Source organism: Spinacia oleracea, chromosome 4, assembly GCF_020520425.1.
Source record: "Spinacia oleracea cultivar Varoflay chromosome 4, BTI_SOV_V1, whole genome shotgun sequence".
NCBI lineage: Eukaryota > Viridiplantae > Streptophyta > Magnoliopsida > Caryophyllales > Amaranthaceae > Spinacia > Spinacia oleracea.
The window spans coordinates 160,146,603-160,163,775 of record NC_079490.1 but is presented as its reverse complement, the minus strand read 5'-3'; the positions used below and the strand labels follow the sequence as shown (position 1 = coordinate 160,163,775).

At 34.3% G+C, this 17,173-nt stretch overlaps 1 pseudogene; it reads left to right on the top strand.

The window, feature by feature from the left end:
- The first annotated feature begins 14,389 nt into the window (after positions 1-14,389).
- On the top strand, positions 14,390-15,573 carry LOC110789279 (uncharacterized; annotated as a pseudogene).
- The last annotated feature ends 1,600 nt before the right edge of the window (positions 15,574-17,173 follow it).

The window sequence follows — 17,173 nt, the reverse complement described above, 5'->3', positions numbered from 1 at the left end:
CAAGTTAATAATTCAGTGAGATCAAGTGAGCTGAATGCCTAGCTAGAGGCCGCTTCAGTTCAAGTGGAATTAATGATATTAATCCACAGCTTACTCTTGACTGAACCCGTAGGGTCACACAAATAGTACGTAAACGGATCAAGTATTTAATGGCATTAAATACTCCAACTATGGATATTCGGAATCGACGGATCTTGGTTTCAGTGGGAGCTGAGATCGTCACCAGCAAGAAATGAATACTCTGGAAACGATGATATTGCCGGAAACGGAAATATGGATCGTATCGGAAATATAAATATTATCAAAGTCGTAGATGTTGCCGGAAACGGAAACATGGTACGTATCGGGAAATATTATCGGAAATGGAAATATTGCCGGAATCGGAAATATTGCCGGAAACGGAAATATTGTCAGAATCGGAAATATTATCGGAATCGGAAAATAATTCCGGAAACGGAAATATTAAATATTTGTTCGAAACGGAAATTAATTCGGGAATCGAAAATATTAAATATTGTTCGTATCGGAAATATATTCCGGAATCCGGAATTTAATCGGAAGCGTATCGTACGAATAAGCATCGGACGAGGCCTGCCGGACGAGGGCCCAGCAAGAAGCCAGGCCATCGCCCAGCAAGCCAAGCGCGCCACACGAACAGCCAAGGCCACGCCAGGCCCAGCGCAAGGCCAGGCCCAGCAGGCCGTGGCAGCGCGCACAGCGCGCGCAACGCGCGCAGCTGCGAGCAGTGGGCTGCGAGCATTGCTGCAGCTCGCGTGGGCTTGTAGCTCGCGTGGGCCGTGCGGCCGTGTGGGCTGTGCGCGGGCATGGCCTGCACGCTTGCGGGTCATGCTCGTGTAAGTGTTTGTGTTCGCATACGAAACCTAAAACGTGCAGAATTCGTTTAATGATTAAATTCCTAATTCTATTTGATAAATTAATTAAATAAGAGTTTTATTATAATTCTAATTTAATTAATTCGTATCCTAATAGAATTCCAATTCTCTTTCCATACCCCTATAAATATGTGGCCTGGGTTCACAATTTATAATGAGTTATTCAAGTATTCAAAAGTGAGTTTTTGAGAGAAAAATTCAGTTACACATCTTGCTCAAAAGTGCCGAAAATTTATAGTACCTTAGGGGCGATTCTAGTTGGTCAATCTTAAGGCGGATCCGGACGTGCTGTGGACTATCTACGGAGGGACGACACTTGGAGTCCTAAAGACTTGTTCTTGTTCGGTTCGGGCGCAGCTAGGGAAGGCACGCATTAAAGAGTATGCATCTAAACTATGCTAAATGATTATGTGTAAATAATATGTATTCCTGGCTTAATGGTTGTTTCCGCATGATTTATGAATTGTCATATGTATGATAACCTAACAGTGGTATCACGAGCCTCTTATTATTTTCATAATCTAAATTGCATGAACATGGTTAAATATTACAAATTTGCAAGAATTAAAAGGGGTGATTAATTTTCGTAATTGTTAATTAATTGCAAATTGCGTTTATTTAATAATACGTACGCAGTTTTTCGGCAGTTTCTTCGTTGCTCATCCAAATCGAGTGATTTTTGTGTCAATTCAGCATGTAAAAGGCATTCTAAAATTTTGACAAAAAAATATTTTTCTGCCGAACCCAGAATTCTCAAATTCGAAGCCTAACTATGACTTTTCAAAGGTTTTAGTTTTTCGAATGCAAAATTTCGTAAATTTAAGATGTTAAATTAAATATTTGCGATTCTTGTTGATAAATCTTGAATTTTTGATTGACCTACTGTATATGTTTAACAAGTTTGAATGCCTAGCCTTGTTAATTATGCAATCTAATTTGTAATTATGATTAATTAGTTGAAAATTAGAATAATTTAGAATTAATTTGATTTTCATAATTAATTATAATTTAATAAGAAACCTATGATTAAAAACCACCATAAAAATTGTAAATTTATGATAAATTTTAAATTTTTATGACCTAGGCTTGAATCCATGTTAATCGGAAATCAATTGAATAATAAATTTTCGAATTTTCGCCCTAAAATTATGAAATTAATATTAATTTATTAATTTGTCATTAATTTTAAATATAAATTTTAAATTTTTATGCGATTCGTTCATATAACTTGCACGCACAAAGCAATGGACGCTTCGTGTTACCCTTAAGGGGTGTTGTATAGTGCGGGCATGCGACGACGAGCAAGGGAGCTCGTCGCCCGTGCGGCACGAATGCAATGAGCAAGGGCTTGGTGCACGAGCACAAGGCAGCAGCCCTGCCTTGTGTCGTGGGCCACGAGCTATGGACGAATGGGCATGGGCGAAGGCAAGGCACGGCAGTCGCGTGTGGGCAGCAAGCGAGCTGCGCCACAACGCACACTGCCTCGCGCAAGCGCGCGCAGCCTCGCACGCAGCGAGCGCAAGCTCGCGTGCCACGAGCGCTGCGCCCAGCGTCGATCGCGCGCAGCGAGCAATTGCTCGCGCACAGCGAGCGATGGCTCGCGTGCATCGAGCGCTGGCGCGCGCGCAGCGAGCACCAACTTGTGCGATGGCTTGCGATGGGTAGATGCAGCAGCTATGCGACGAGCGCATGGGCTGCGCGCACATGGCCAGCGATGGCTGTGTGCGTGTGGCCCATGGGCGTGCGATGCGTAGGGTGTTTGCATTACGATTAGATCGTTTTGAATGTTTAATTTGAAATTTTCAGTTTACGTAATTTTAATTAATTTTAAAATTAATAATTTAAATTATTTTCTTGGATTTTAATTTTGAATATTGTAATTATAATAAATTTTATTTATTCTAATTATTTTACTAAAATTAAAATCATGAATTAATTTAAATACGACTGAAATCAAATTAAAATTTTTGGATTCAATTATAAATTTATATGGGCTTTAAATTTTAATTAAATTTGTATGTTTCCGGTTAGACTAGAAATACATTTTTATGTTTAAAATTAGTAAAGCATATGAATTTATTGGTTTGAGTGGGAGCCCTTTTTTAGTCATAAAATCTTGATTAGGTCTACAAATCCTTAAGGTTAAAACAACTTGATTAGAATTAATAAGGACTGAATAATTGGTAGATTATTGGTGCCCTTGATTAATTGCTGCAAATGTTTACGTGATGCATAATGTGTTTTACTAACCAGCTATGTGGGCCATTCATGATAATGAATGGGTGAATGGTATATATTGTATATGTACTGTTTTGCAGGTTATGAAGTGACTAGTATGGCCCAAATAGGATAGAAAATATGGTATGCGTACCATTAATTTGAATGTAATTGGTCTAAAGTACCAAAGTTGTTTTTCAATTCAAATATGGTCTGCGTACCATCAAATAGTTGTAATTAGTTTTAATTATAGCTTATCCTATTTGAAGAAAATGGTGCCTCCCACGGAGATTTTCAAGACGGACTTTGAAGTTAAAGCTTCAAGATGAAGTCGGGCCATACTAGATCACATTTATCTTATGCATGTTTTAAGTTATTTATTGTTTTTAAATATGTCTTAAAATGCATGAGATTATGGCTTGATTATGTTGCATGATTAAGGATTTTAGTTCACTTAAAATCTAACCAACATAGTAAGAGCCTTAAGTTCCAAACTTAAAAAAATTGAGTTAAAAGGTGCCATGCCAAAATATACACTTGCTTGGATATCCTTTACATCAATCTAGTAATAGTTTTCGCTTAGCGAGGTGTTACTTATTGGTCCTAAAGGGGCAAGGTACACAAATAATTGTGAGTACATGTTAGTTTTGGTGAAACTCAACGATATAAGTAAGGAGTCCTTTTATGTCGTGGCAAAATCGATAGGTTTACCTAATAAGTTCTTAGACGTACCTATCAACCAAGAATAGTTTCTAGACTATTAGCAAAAGGCTTTTGCTTACCTAAGATGTTTTAGGATTAAGTCGACAAACTGTGCTTAGTTCTTCAATGATTTTAGGATCTTGAAATCATTTTATTCACACCTGCCGGAACAATAAATTCGAATAAAATGCTAATAACTTGTTGAAATTGCATGATTGCTTTGATTTTCAAGTTATTATTCATGATAAATGTTTAGAGTTTGCATGCTTCAATGTATGTTTTAATTATTGATTATAATTAAATATCTTGCACTGCAATAAATCCTTTTAGAAAGGTAACAGTAAATTTCCTCGATTGGTAGTGAATCCAAGAACGATTCACGGAAATGAGAGAAAATGAGCAATTTAAAATGTACGTTTCTTTTAGCGACTTTTTTGGTTGTTTTCGAATATCAAAATCGAATGGCAAACCAATTGGTGCTTGTGAATTCAAAATACAATGTAGTTTTGAGATCATAAAGCATTGAGTTTAAACGCTCAGCTTTACCAATGGTTAACAACCTAAAATATTTTTTCCATTTAATTCTCGAATGAGTCTAGTCCCTAGACATTCGAGTAGATCGATGCTTAGAGAACTTTAGAAGCTTCTAGTAAGATCATCTAGTTGAAACAAAATATTCAACATAAATTAAAATGGTAAAGAACCTTGTTGGGGTGACATTGGACATGTCTAACAAAGTATAAAAGTCAACACTAAAGAATTCAATTCTTAAGGCTATAAGAAAGGGTACAAGAAATAAGAAAACAAAGGAACATATGAAAGGAATTTACAATTCCGTTTCTACCTGTAAGTTTATGTTTAAAGAGAAGTGACCTAGCAATCAAACGTCCTTGGTATCATATACCGCTTGAGGTTCTTACTTCGGTAATAACTCAAACAATGGAAGCTAGGATACACTAATGACCTACAAGTGGGAAATGAAGCATGGCAATGCTACATTAGTTGTAGGGTCATCTAGTTTGTTTTAAGTCCTTTCAAAGGCTGGAACTTAATGGCTATTTTGTTCCATAATCAGCATACCTAAATTTCTGCTTCAAACACAAAAGACTCACATTCAAGAAAAACAAAAACAATGTTTGTTTGTTTATTTGAGTGAAATGGTCAATTACGGGTTGAGTCAATATGCTTGATTAAAACAAACAACTCTTTAACAATAAAAACTTTACTAGGTTCAAATCAACCCCTTGATTTGAGTTCCACTAATCTTTGGCATTGTTGCTTAGACCATATCAACAAGTTAACATTCAAAAGCTCTATTTTGATGGACTTTTGAAAGTTCATTGATTTTTAGATCAATTTAAGACGACTAGTCTTACTTGTTGAAAGTAACAAAAGATATGAACTATTGTTAGGACGCCTAGACAATAGAGTTCAAAGATAAAGAAAGATTTTATGACTTTATTATTTCACATGGATTTGAGTGAATATAGGTTTATTTACTCAAATGTGATATAAGTTGAATCTGTTTGGCTAGTTCAAAGATTCAGAAGTATAAAATCCACTTGGCAAGAAATCATAAAGATCTAGGTTAGATCATGATTACTTGAGACTAAATATGATCATCAATGATTGTGTGTTGTAATTTCACAATCTAGGTCCATAAGATATGGCATATCTTAGTTGGAATAATCGAAGTCAATTAGTACTTGATTCGATTAACGATGAATCATAAAGACTTTTCCTATAATTTCTAAAACAAAATGCTCAACTACCACCAAACTAAACCAAATTCGTCAAAGCTATTGAAAAGTAATTTCAGGATAACTTTTCATAAAATATATCTAGAGAGTTGCAAAACTCAGTGGGAGCTTAGTGTTTGTCATTCGACAAACTAAGGCCCAAGTATAGATATATGTTTCATTGTGATTTATTCAAATGAGACACAAGGGTATTGTTTCTACCACGAATTTTTGAGAACATAATGTTTGTTTGCTCGAAATAATGTCCTTTTGGAGATTCGTTTCCAAAATGACAAGAGGGAGAAAATAGACCTCGAAAGTCTTCGAGGCGAACAACAAACATAAACGGACATTCCGGAGGCTTTTCGAAGTGCTTCAGAAAATCCGAACTTATTCTGTAAGGACTTTACAAGTGGCTTTAAAGAATAGACATCTCTTAGAAGACTTTACAAGTGCTTCAAGGAGAACAGAATATTCAAAGGACTTTCAAGTGGCTATTGATATTCTATCGTTTGATGTTCTATACCCAAGTAGGCATAGAATTCAAGTCACTGAAACTATGAGATTCTTCTATTAGATAGTGAAGAAACATAGAGATCAGGTCAATGAAACTATGAGATTCTTCTATTAAATAGTGAAGAAACCTACAACTTGCAGTCAAACTATTATCATATAGATTAATGAGTTTGTGACTTGTAAGAAAGCTATGACGAAATATAGATTCCCTAAAATGGTTAGAGGCCATATATAGACTATATGTTTAAATGGTTAGAGGCCATAAAACATACTCAATGTTTTGATGACAAAATTGAAATTTTGTTGATTTGCAAGAATAGTTTCACACCTATTGGTTGCAAGTTTGTTTTAAGGATAAAAACCATCAAACATGGAATTGTGTTCACGCACAAAGCTAGATTAGTTGCTAAAAGGTTACAAGAAAATTCATGGCATGGATTGTGTTGAAACCTCATGCATAATCGTAATGCTCAAGTCTATAATTCAAGCAATGATTGCATATCGGTACATATAGCAATTGGATGACAAAACAATTCCTCAATAAAATGTTGGAATAAACTATGTACATGGTATGTCATAGGATTTGTGGATCCAAATAAATGCTTGAAAAAGAAATCTAGCTTATGAAATCTAAGTACAGATTTAAGCAAGCAATTGGGAATTAGAAATGTATTTTAGTGAAGCTAATAAGTATTTTAGTTTCATAAAATGTACATGATTCTTATAGATATATAAGAAGTTTAGTGGGAGTACATAAAACTTAATTGGTCCTATGTGTATCACACACATATCTCTCTATTGTGAAATAACATTCAAATGCTAATAACTTAGGTTTGAAATTATTCATCAATGTTGGACCAAGGCGAAATTTAGTGCATACTGGGTATTAAGATCTATTTACAAAGATCTTATATTAATGTTTTAGATTAAGTAATGGCATTTACTAAATCAAACACGAATGACTCTATTGGAGATATTCGACCCATGTGAATAAATCTAAGTAAAGAATGTTTGAACTATGTATAAGCATTTACTAAGTTAAACATCCAAGGATCTAAGTAAGATTCTTAACCTATATTATATGTCAAAGAATTTAGCTGGATTTAGTATCTACTGAAACTAGATGAGCTAAAGTTACATGAATAGAATTCAATTGGGAATTATTCTGCAAAAGAATTTATCATGTATGATATAATATGAGGATCGCCAAAAACGTATCGTATGACTTTAGGCATGACGAACATATACCAATCTCTATTGATCTAAGTGAATATCAACTAGATTGAGATCAAGAATACTTATGGTACTTGAAAAGGTACATAGGAATAGTTCTTGATTCAAGGAAATAAAGATATGCTAAATATTGATGCTACACGCATAAACACTGGCAAAGGATCAAGCAAGACCCTTTGGAGTTAACCATTGATAAGGACGAGCTATAGAGCATCGTGTTTTGAAATGGCAACATGGATTGGAGACCATGAGTTGTTGCGTGGGAAATTAAAATAATAATTTCTATGTTCTAAGATATAGTTGGAGAGTCTTCCACATATCTGTGAACTGCTTGGATAAGTAGATCCAAACAAAGAATCACTAGCAACCTATACAGTTGAAGTAAAAGTAATTATTGCCTAAGAAGCAATAAAATAGAGTTGTTTATATGAGTTCTTCATTGAACTTGGGAAGATCACATGTCTGTTGACTTAATGGTTCTTCATTGCAAAATGCGTAGAACCACTAATGTAGCAAGAAAGACTAGATCACAAAATAAACATACTCAAAAGTTCTTATCATCATATCTCGAAGAACATTCGATGAAAAGGATGTTAAGATTGGCAAAGCGTGATAACTAAACCTATGCAACAAGTGAGAAGCAACACTCACGTTGTAGCACTGGAAATCAAGCATAGCTTTGAATTCCATGAACTGTTTTAAAGATGGGTTTGAGGCCCATGGTTGTAAAACAATGGGGTTGAACATTTATCATATATGAAATATATTTTCATATTCCATTTAATCTTGGTTTAGTATTAAATGATGAGTCCCTTCAATTTGACGATATATTCAAGATAGACTGTCAGGACCAGTCCTGTGACTAAGAAATGTCTATCAAGTGAACTTGAATGTCAAAGGTTGAAAATGGTCCCTAGTCGGAGTTTTCTATAAAATTGGACGCATAGAAAACGTTAGACGACTAGAATGCAAGATGACTAGTAGTTCTGTTTCTTGAACTATGTGGACATGGCAATGTCATAATCATTTGCATAGATACTTACTTTGGGAAGACTAGTATCGGACAAGACCTATGAAACTTTACTGTAAGAGATGAAAATCTGTCATAAGTAAATTTCATTAAAATTATTAGACACTAAATCCTCAATACCTGAGTGATTTGAGATTACTTGTTTGAGAACTGGTTGCTTTGACGTTGACCAACCGTCGCACCGTAAAAGGAGGCTATAAAGGCAACGCTCAGGTAATCACCTATCAAACGAAGTCTAATCTCAAGATCACAAGATTGGGATTGTCCTCCCATAAATCGGGATGAGATGCTTAAAAGTTGTACAAGGCCACTCGGAGAGCTAGAAACTGTGAAATGCATGGTCGTGCTCGGATGAATCATAGGCTATGATTATCTGTTTATTTGATCAGTTGAACTCTGAAACCGAGGAACACCTCTGGACATAATAAGGATGACAACTCTTACCTTATGTTCAAGAGCAAGCATCGAGCGACAAAGGAATTAGGAAATGCACACTTGTCCCTAAGGACAAGTGGGAGACTGAAGGAAATAATGCCCTTGGTCCAAGTATGCATTCTATGTTAAGTCTAATAAATGCGGTTCAGTATTAATTAACAAGTTAATAATTCAGTGAGATCAAGTGAGCTGAATGCCTAGCTAGAGGCCGCTTCAGTTCAAGTGGAATTAATGATATTAATCCACAGCTTACTCTTGACTGAACCCGTAGGGTCACACAAATAGTACGTAAACGGATCAAGTATTTAATGGCATTAAATACTCCAACTATGGATATTCGGAATCGACGGATATTGGTTTCAGTGGGAGCTGAGATCGTCACAGGCAAGAAATGAATACTCTGGAAACGATGATATTGCCGGAAACAGAAATATGGATCGTATCGGAAATATAAATATTATCCAAGTCGTAGATGTTGCCGGAAACGGAAACATGGTACGTATCGGGAAATATTATCGGAAATGGAAATATTGCCGGAATCGGAAATATTGCCGGAAACGGAAATATTGTCAGAATCGGAAATATTATCGGAATCGGAAAATAATTCCGGAAACGGAAATATTAAATATTTGTTCGAAACGGAAATTAATTCCGGAATCGAAAATATTAAATATTGTTCGTATCGGAAATATATTCCGGAATCGGGAATTTAATCGGAAGCGTATCGTACGAATAAGCATCGGACGAGGCCTGCCGGACGAGGGCCCAGCACGAAGCCAGGCCATCGCCCAGCAAGCCAAGCGCGCCACACGAACAGCCAAGGCCACGCCAGGCCCAGCGCAAGGCCAGGCCCAGCAGGCCGTGGCAGCGCGCACAGCGCGCGCAACGCGCGCAGCTGCGAGCAGTGGGCTGCGAGCATTGCTGCAGCTCGCGTGGGCTTGTAGCTCGCGTGGGCCGTGCGGCCGTGTGGGCTGTGCGCGGGCATGGCCTGCACGCTTGCGGGTCATGCTCGTGTAAGTGTTTGTGTTCGCATACGAAACCTAAAACGTGCAGAATTCGTTTAATGATTAAATTCCTAATTCTATTTGATAAATTAATTAAATAAGAGTTTTATTATAATTCTAATTTAATTAATTCGTATCCTAATAGAATTCCAATTCTCTTTCCATACCCCTATAAATATGTGGCCTGGGTTCACAATTTATAATGAGTTATTCAAGTATTCAAAAGTGAGTTTTTGAGAGAAAAATTCAGTTACACATCTTGCTCAAAAGTGCCGAAAATTTATAGTACCTTAGGGGCGATTCTAGTTGGTCAATCTTAAGGCGGATCCGGACGTGCTGTGGACTATCTACGGAGGGACGACACTTGGAGTCCTAAAGACTTGTTCTTGTTCGGTTCGGGCGCAGCTAGGGAAGGCACGCATTAAAGAGTATGCATCTAAACTATGCTAAATGATTATGTGTAAATAATATGTATTCCTGGCTTAATGGTTGTTTCCGCATGATTTATGAATTGTCATATGTATCATAACCTAACAGATAATCCATGTACCACATTTCCAGGGGGAAGGTGTCAAGCGCAAATGTGTAAAAACCTTTGTTCCGGCAGCGCTCTTGCCTACTGTAGGGACTATCACACATGTTGTTGTAAATAGTAAAATTTCTACTTCATATTTTATTAAAAAAAATGTACGGAGTAAGAAATAATGGATAAGAAATAATAATTTTGCGTAAAACAGTATTGGGTTGGATAACTAAGTGCATTCGTTGCTTAAGCTCTTTGAGCTTATGGAAGGAAATCGAATATAATTTTTTTGTGGTTAATTTACGAGATCAGAGGAACATGTTGGGCGGTGGAGGCAGCAAATAAGAACATCAAGACAATTGTCAGAAAGATGACTAGGCCTGTCAAAAATCTACTTGATTCAAAACCTTTACTAAACAGACCTGAAAATACTGGGGTTACACAATTTTGTGAACCAAAATCCGATTTTATCTTAACTTGAACAACAATGGGTCAAAAACTGACCGAAATCGTTATTCAACTCGACCAATCGTGTTAGCATTCATCGTAGTTGACCCACTCTTCATTTCTACAATTTCATACTTTCATGTGTAAAATTGTGAGTTAACCCCAAAAAAAAAAAAAAAGTGTGTAAAATTGTGAACATAGTTTGTTGCCACTAATCATAATCCTTGAGAAACTCGTTTTGAATACTATTTATTTTCTATTTCTTAAGTTTAGAAACTCGTTTGTAGTATTATATACTGCTTTCTCTTTAAACCGTAGACTTGTGGTGAGTTTATTTTCCGCCCAGGTTGTGGAAATGAGTCAATGTTTCAACCACAACCTTTCAATTTCACTCGTTGTAAAGAGACGAACGAAGCTTACACATTCGACGTTCTTAAGTACGTCCTTGCTTATTTAGTACATGCATTTCATTATCTAGGGTGACAATATAATTGTTAGTAAATTTATACTTATGTTGGGACTCTTGATTAGGTTTAGGAGTTACCAAATATTTTGAGAATTCCCGGTTATTAATTAGGAGTTACTGAATAATTAATAATAATGGTAAAAAACATGGACGTAAGAGAATTAAGACATTGAGTGTTGTAAAACATAGATAATTTCAGACACCCTATTTACTATTTTGCGATACTGTATACATGATATGAGCGAACTCAGGGTCGTGATGGATAATTTATACCCAATGTAATGTAACGAACGAATCAAAATGCTCTCATAATTATTGAAAATATTGTTGTGCGCCCCAACTGAATTAGGATCCCACTTTCCTAAATTGTCTAAGATTTTTTGGAAAGTTTCCTAAATTTCTTTGACTATTTATAGAAAGGTATCTTTTAACTCTATTTGCCCCACAAGTGCATATAGATCATGCATTCATGCACCATCACTTCTGCTAAAAGAAATTTGATGGAATGTGAAGGTCATTTCAAGAAAAGAACAAAAGTCTATATGGTACGGAGTACATCAAAACCCCTTTTTCATTGAGTTGAGGTTTCAAACTCAGCCCCTGCAAAAAAGAAAAGAAAAAGGAAGATTCGGTAATTGTACACGACACACATTGTAAGGAAAAAACAACTGTACTTTAGTATAATCTATACAAATTAGATATTTGTATTTAAAAATTTATGTACTTGGTAAAAAAAAAAAACAATGTTTCTATACAATAAAACTATGTGGTTGTACAAATTTTATGATTTATATTTATGAATTTTCTTATAAAAAGAAAAGAGTAAATCAATGTTACCAAAATAAATTAAAATATGCGGCTGTACAAATTTCATGATTTATACACATTATTAAAGGCGATATTCATGTGTAACTAAAGCTTGGTCTATGAAAAAGTAAATTTGTGAGAAAATATCCCTAAACAGACAATATTACGTCTCTTCTCAAGTGTTGCATTGGTCCATTCAATCCACCGACATAACACATTACCCACGCCTGATCCATCCGTCATCCGCGGGTGGATCGGGTACGTGTTTAACGGGTGATTACTATAATTTCTACTTTTATGAAAGTAATAATATTTCCAACAAATACATCAAAAATATTTGATTGTATTTCTTGCTCAAAAGCCTCTTCAAATCCTCATTTTGTCTAAACTCAAAGTTCCGGGTTAGCTTTTATTATGTATTTACTTTTGGGAGAAAATGAGAAAAAAAATTGTTTCATATATATAAATTAAACAGGTGGGTGATGAATCGGGTGGTAGGCGCGCGAATGGTGGCTCGGGTGACTTATAACTCTACCTAAATCCTATCCGATACGTCACCCGCTTTTTATCCATTTAAATCAGATTTTTATCCATTTACTTATATTTAATGGAACGGATTAGTGAATATCTATTGACATCCTAATCAGCACAAATGCTCTCACAATTATTGAAAATACTGTTGTGGGCACCAACTAAATGGTCATTTCACTTGAGTAAGGATACCCAAACTCATAATGCACGGTCCCACTTTCCTAAATTGTCCAAAAATTTGGGAAAGTTTCCTTAATTTTTTTTACTGTTTATAGAAAGGTATCCTTTATCTCTCTGTTTGCCCCCATAACTCCACATCTACAAGTGCATGCAGATGATACACCATTACTTCTACTAAAATAAACTGAATGGAAAAGAAAAAAAGTTTACGGAGTACATCAAAAGCCCTTTTCTTTTTGGTAGTAAAAAGCCCTTTTTCATTGGGTTGATTTATTTTTTATTTAAGTCTCTATAATTATACAAGCACATATTGTAGGGGTTGAGAATGTTTGAAAATTTATGAACTTCTTTTAAAAATGGTAATTTCGGGTTTTCACCATTTAAAAAATGGGCGACATGTGTAAAAGCGGGCTTCGAATAGCTTGTTATAAAAAAAATTTAATTAATTTTATTAAAATACAATAAAATACACACATTCTAAATTAAGTGGTATATAATAAATATTATACACCGGAGTAAAATTACTTAAAATGATTAAAAGTTACCCTTATATAGTAAAAGTTATTTTATTTAGTGATAAATTTTTTATTTTAATAAAATTATTTATTCAAAATCACGAATAATGTATGAAACTATTCCTTTCACCCTTTAAAATGTTTATCTTTTAATTGTTTTTTATAAATATAAAAGTTAATTATAACATTTTATAAGTTACAAAAACTAGGTAAAATTTATAAAAAAATGAGTAAAAGTTTTCTTGGTATACAAACCTTGTGTGTGCAAGACCTTTTGATAACAATATACGGCTATAAAAATTTCATTATATAACACATTATTAAAGGTGACATTCATGGGTTTTGAAACATTATTAAAGTTAATTACTAGTTTTGGAACATTATTAAAGGTTAATTACTAGTTTTGGAACTTGATGGTTGGTATTTGTATGAACTATATGTTATTCTCAAACACCCATACATTACTCCGAGTTACATTTCATGACACTTTATTTTTTCTTATTTAAAGAAAACTCAGAATCACTACACTGCCGCATTCTTTTTGTTGAGGTATTAAGTTGAGATATTATTGGGAATTGATTTGGCTGGGCATTCATGCGTTAGTAGTATTATGGTTGGGCATTGTTTCTTACATTAGTATGTAGCATTCATTTCATACGTTACTAGCTTTACGTTAGTGGTATTATGGCTAGAAATTGATTTCCTAAATTACTAGAGTAATTGATTTCCTAAGTTACTAGCTTTACGTTAGCATCTTGTTAGCATCTTTTGTGTTATAAGTATGGGATGACACTAGTAATCTAAGCAAGCTTTGAGTCTTTACAAATATTTACACTTTCTCTTTCTTCTTACCTCCCTCCTTATTAAAACAAACACCTCTCTTCCTAGCTTTTCTGATTCCTCTAGTTAATTTCTCTTCTCCCTCAACTCATCTTCTACATTTTATCATCACCAATGCTCATCACTGATAATCAATTAATGCCATTTTTGTTTTCATAAGGGATATTATGACATTTTTAAGATTATATTTTTGGCCTATTTTTCTTTTCCAATTTCTTTTAGTATTTGGGTTGCAATCCTCCAGCCCAAAAACTACCCTTCTTGATGAGTTGTATTATCCTCAACCGTTAGACCATTTTGGTTATGGAAACATGAGTAAAATCATGTTTAACCAAAGATATTTTATAGATAAAATTTATTGGGCCGGCCCAAAAACAAAAAGTCCGGTTATTGTTTATTTTGGGGGTGAAAGTACAGTAGGCAGTGCCATACAACAATTGGCCGTTGTAAATGAAGCCGCCCCAAGGTTTAAGGCTCTTGTTATATACATTGGGGTATTAATCACAAGTTCACTATCCTGTTACAAATTACGATGTACTACGTATATATCACTATATTTTTTTGTTTTTTCTTTTTTTTTTCAAAAATAAAAATTTATCGATCTTATAAAGCTTTTCTTAATGTGAATATTTTAAATATTTTGTAGCATCGGTTTTATGGCTTGTCTATACCTTTCGGGGATATAAATATAGCCATGAAAGATGTCGAGGTGAGAGGATGTTTCACTTCTGAACAAGCGATGATAGACTTTGCTGAGTTAATCCTAACCATCAAGAAATATATTTTGGGTCGGAATGCACCAATAGTCGCCATTGGTTGTTCATATTCAGGAAGTAAGTTAATTAATAATAATAGTTTTTTTATTATTAATTTTATAATTTATTATTGAAAATTAGTGTCATGTGTTTATAATACAAGTTATATTTCCTTCCCATTCAGTGCTAGCTGCTTAGTTTAGACTGAAATTTTCCCACATTGTAATTGGGGCACTCGCATCCTCAACACCGGTTTATTTTTTTGACGCCAGTCAACCATGGGAAAATCGGTATTGTGATGTTGTTAGCGGTGATTTGAAGGTACATCATACTTACTATCCTAGAGTATAATTAGTGAGATTAGTATGTAACTAAAAAGAAATTCTATGTCAAAAAAAAAAACTAAAGAGAAATTAGGGGAAAATATTAAAGAAAAAAGTTTAGTTTATACTTTAGATAAAAGTATTCGGTAAGGGGAAATTGAATAAAGTAAAGGTTATACCCATTATCAGAAAAAAAAAAAATACACAAATTGAAAATGTTTGTTATGTACATTCCTGATCATACAAGTATCCCATTTCTATTTACATGATCATACAACTATACAAGTATTCCATTTGTATTTACAGGATGTAAACAGAAAATGCTACGACAGAATAAAACAATCATGGGACATAATTGATAGAATTGTCTTGCAGCCTCACGGTCTAGAGGAACTTAGCAAGGTTTTCAAGATTTGAGGGTAAATGCGCACTCTATTAGTGAAAATTGTGTTATCTTACTATTTAGTCAACGATTTTTTCCTTAAACTCTCACACATGCATGATTTTCCTTGTAATTTACATATGTTTTAGTCCATTAACATCGGCTAGAGATCTCAAATTGAGCTTATCGGGAAAATATATGTATGCCGCACAATATGATGGGCGGTATAACGGGATGATCAATGGAGTTTGTGACGAGATAATTCGCGCTCCAGAAAATGAATATCAAATGAGTTTGTCGATCTGGTACAATTTTAAAATTTGTAAATTTCTATTTGTATTAAATACTAATAGAAATTATGTTTAATTTTTATAAGTGTACTTATTTCACTTGAAAGAGATAGAGAATAAGTAGGTTGAATATTATCGTTTTATTAAATATCTCCGTACCAATTTTTTGAATATGTCTAATACATGTGCAACATATGTGCAATATATGTGCAATACATGAAAAGTGTAAGCTAGAATTGATTTTTTTTTTATTTTTTTTTTATCTAAGAGAGTGTAGAAAGTAAATAAAAATGATTGACACAATTATAATGAAAGAGATGAGCGATGTATGAGTACTCAAAGCCATATTGAAATCAGAAACTTTTTTTTCTAAATAATGCTAATTCTTTTTTTCCCACAAAGATGAACTTATCAAGGAATGATACTAATATGGTACAAATTTTCAAGCCTATGAATAGTTTCATTTCCACAACCTTAGCGAAAAATAAACTCACTACAAGTGTACGGATTAAAGAGAAAACATTAGATCGATAGTACTACAAACGAGTTTCTAAACATAAGCAACATAAAATAAACAGTATTCAAAACGAGATTCTCAAGAATAATTATGATTATTGAAAACAAATAATGTTCACAATTTCACACACTTTTTCTTTTTTTGGGTTAACTCACAATTTTACATACATGAAAGTATGAAATTGGAGAAGTGAAAAGTCAACCAACTACAATGAAAGCTCAAAGTCCCAAGCGCGATGGCGAATCCTTCGCCCTTGTCGCATTATTCTCAAAGACACTTGAACTTGTAGTTGTATTAGTATCCATATAATACTCTAAATCATAGCACGGTCGTCCGTTGAGAATCGAACGAGCGATCCCCCATAGCACGTCATCATCTGGTGCACGAATTATTTCGTCACAGACTTTACTGATGCCTCCAGTATACCGTCCATTACATTGGGCCGAATATGAATAATATTTTCAACAAGCTGTGTTTCAGGTCCGGGGCTGATATAAATGGATTACATCAGAAAGAATAGACATTGGCATGTCATGTATAATGTATTTCGTTATTAAACCGAATATAAAATCTATACAACAAAAGAATATGTGCTCTGCATATGTATTTAATTAGTTAATTAATTACCTGCATGATTTAAAAACGTCAGCGAGATGTACACTTCCTTCAAGTCCCCGTAAACTTAGTTTGTCTATTATGTCATAAGATTTTCTTATTCATTGGTAACATTTTTCATTAACGACCTGTGATAGATTAATAAATTGGAACACTTAGTAAACATAGCTTTATGTAGATAACACATATATTAAATGTCATGTTTCATGTGTG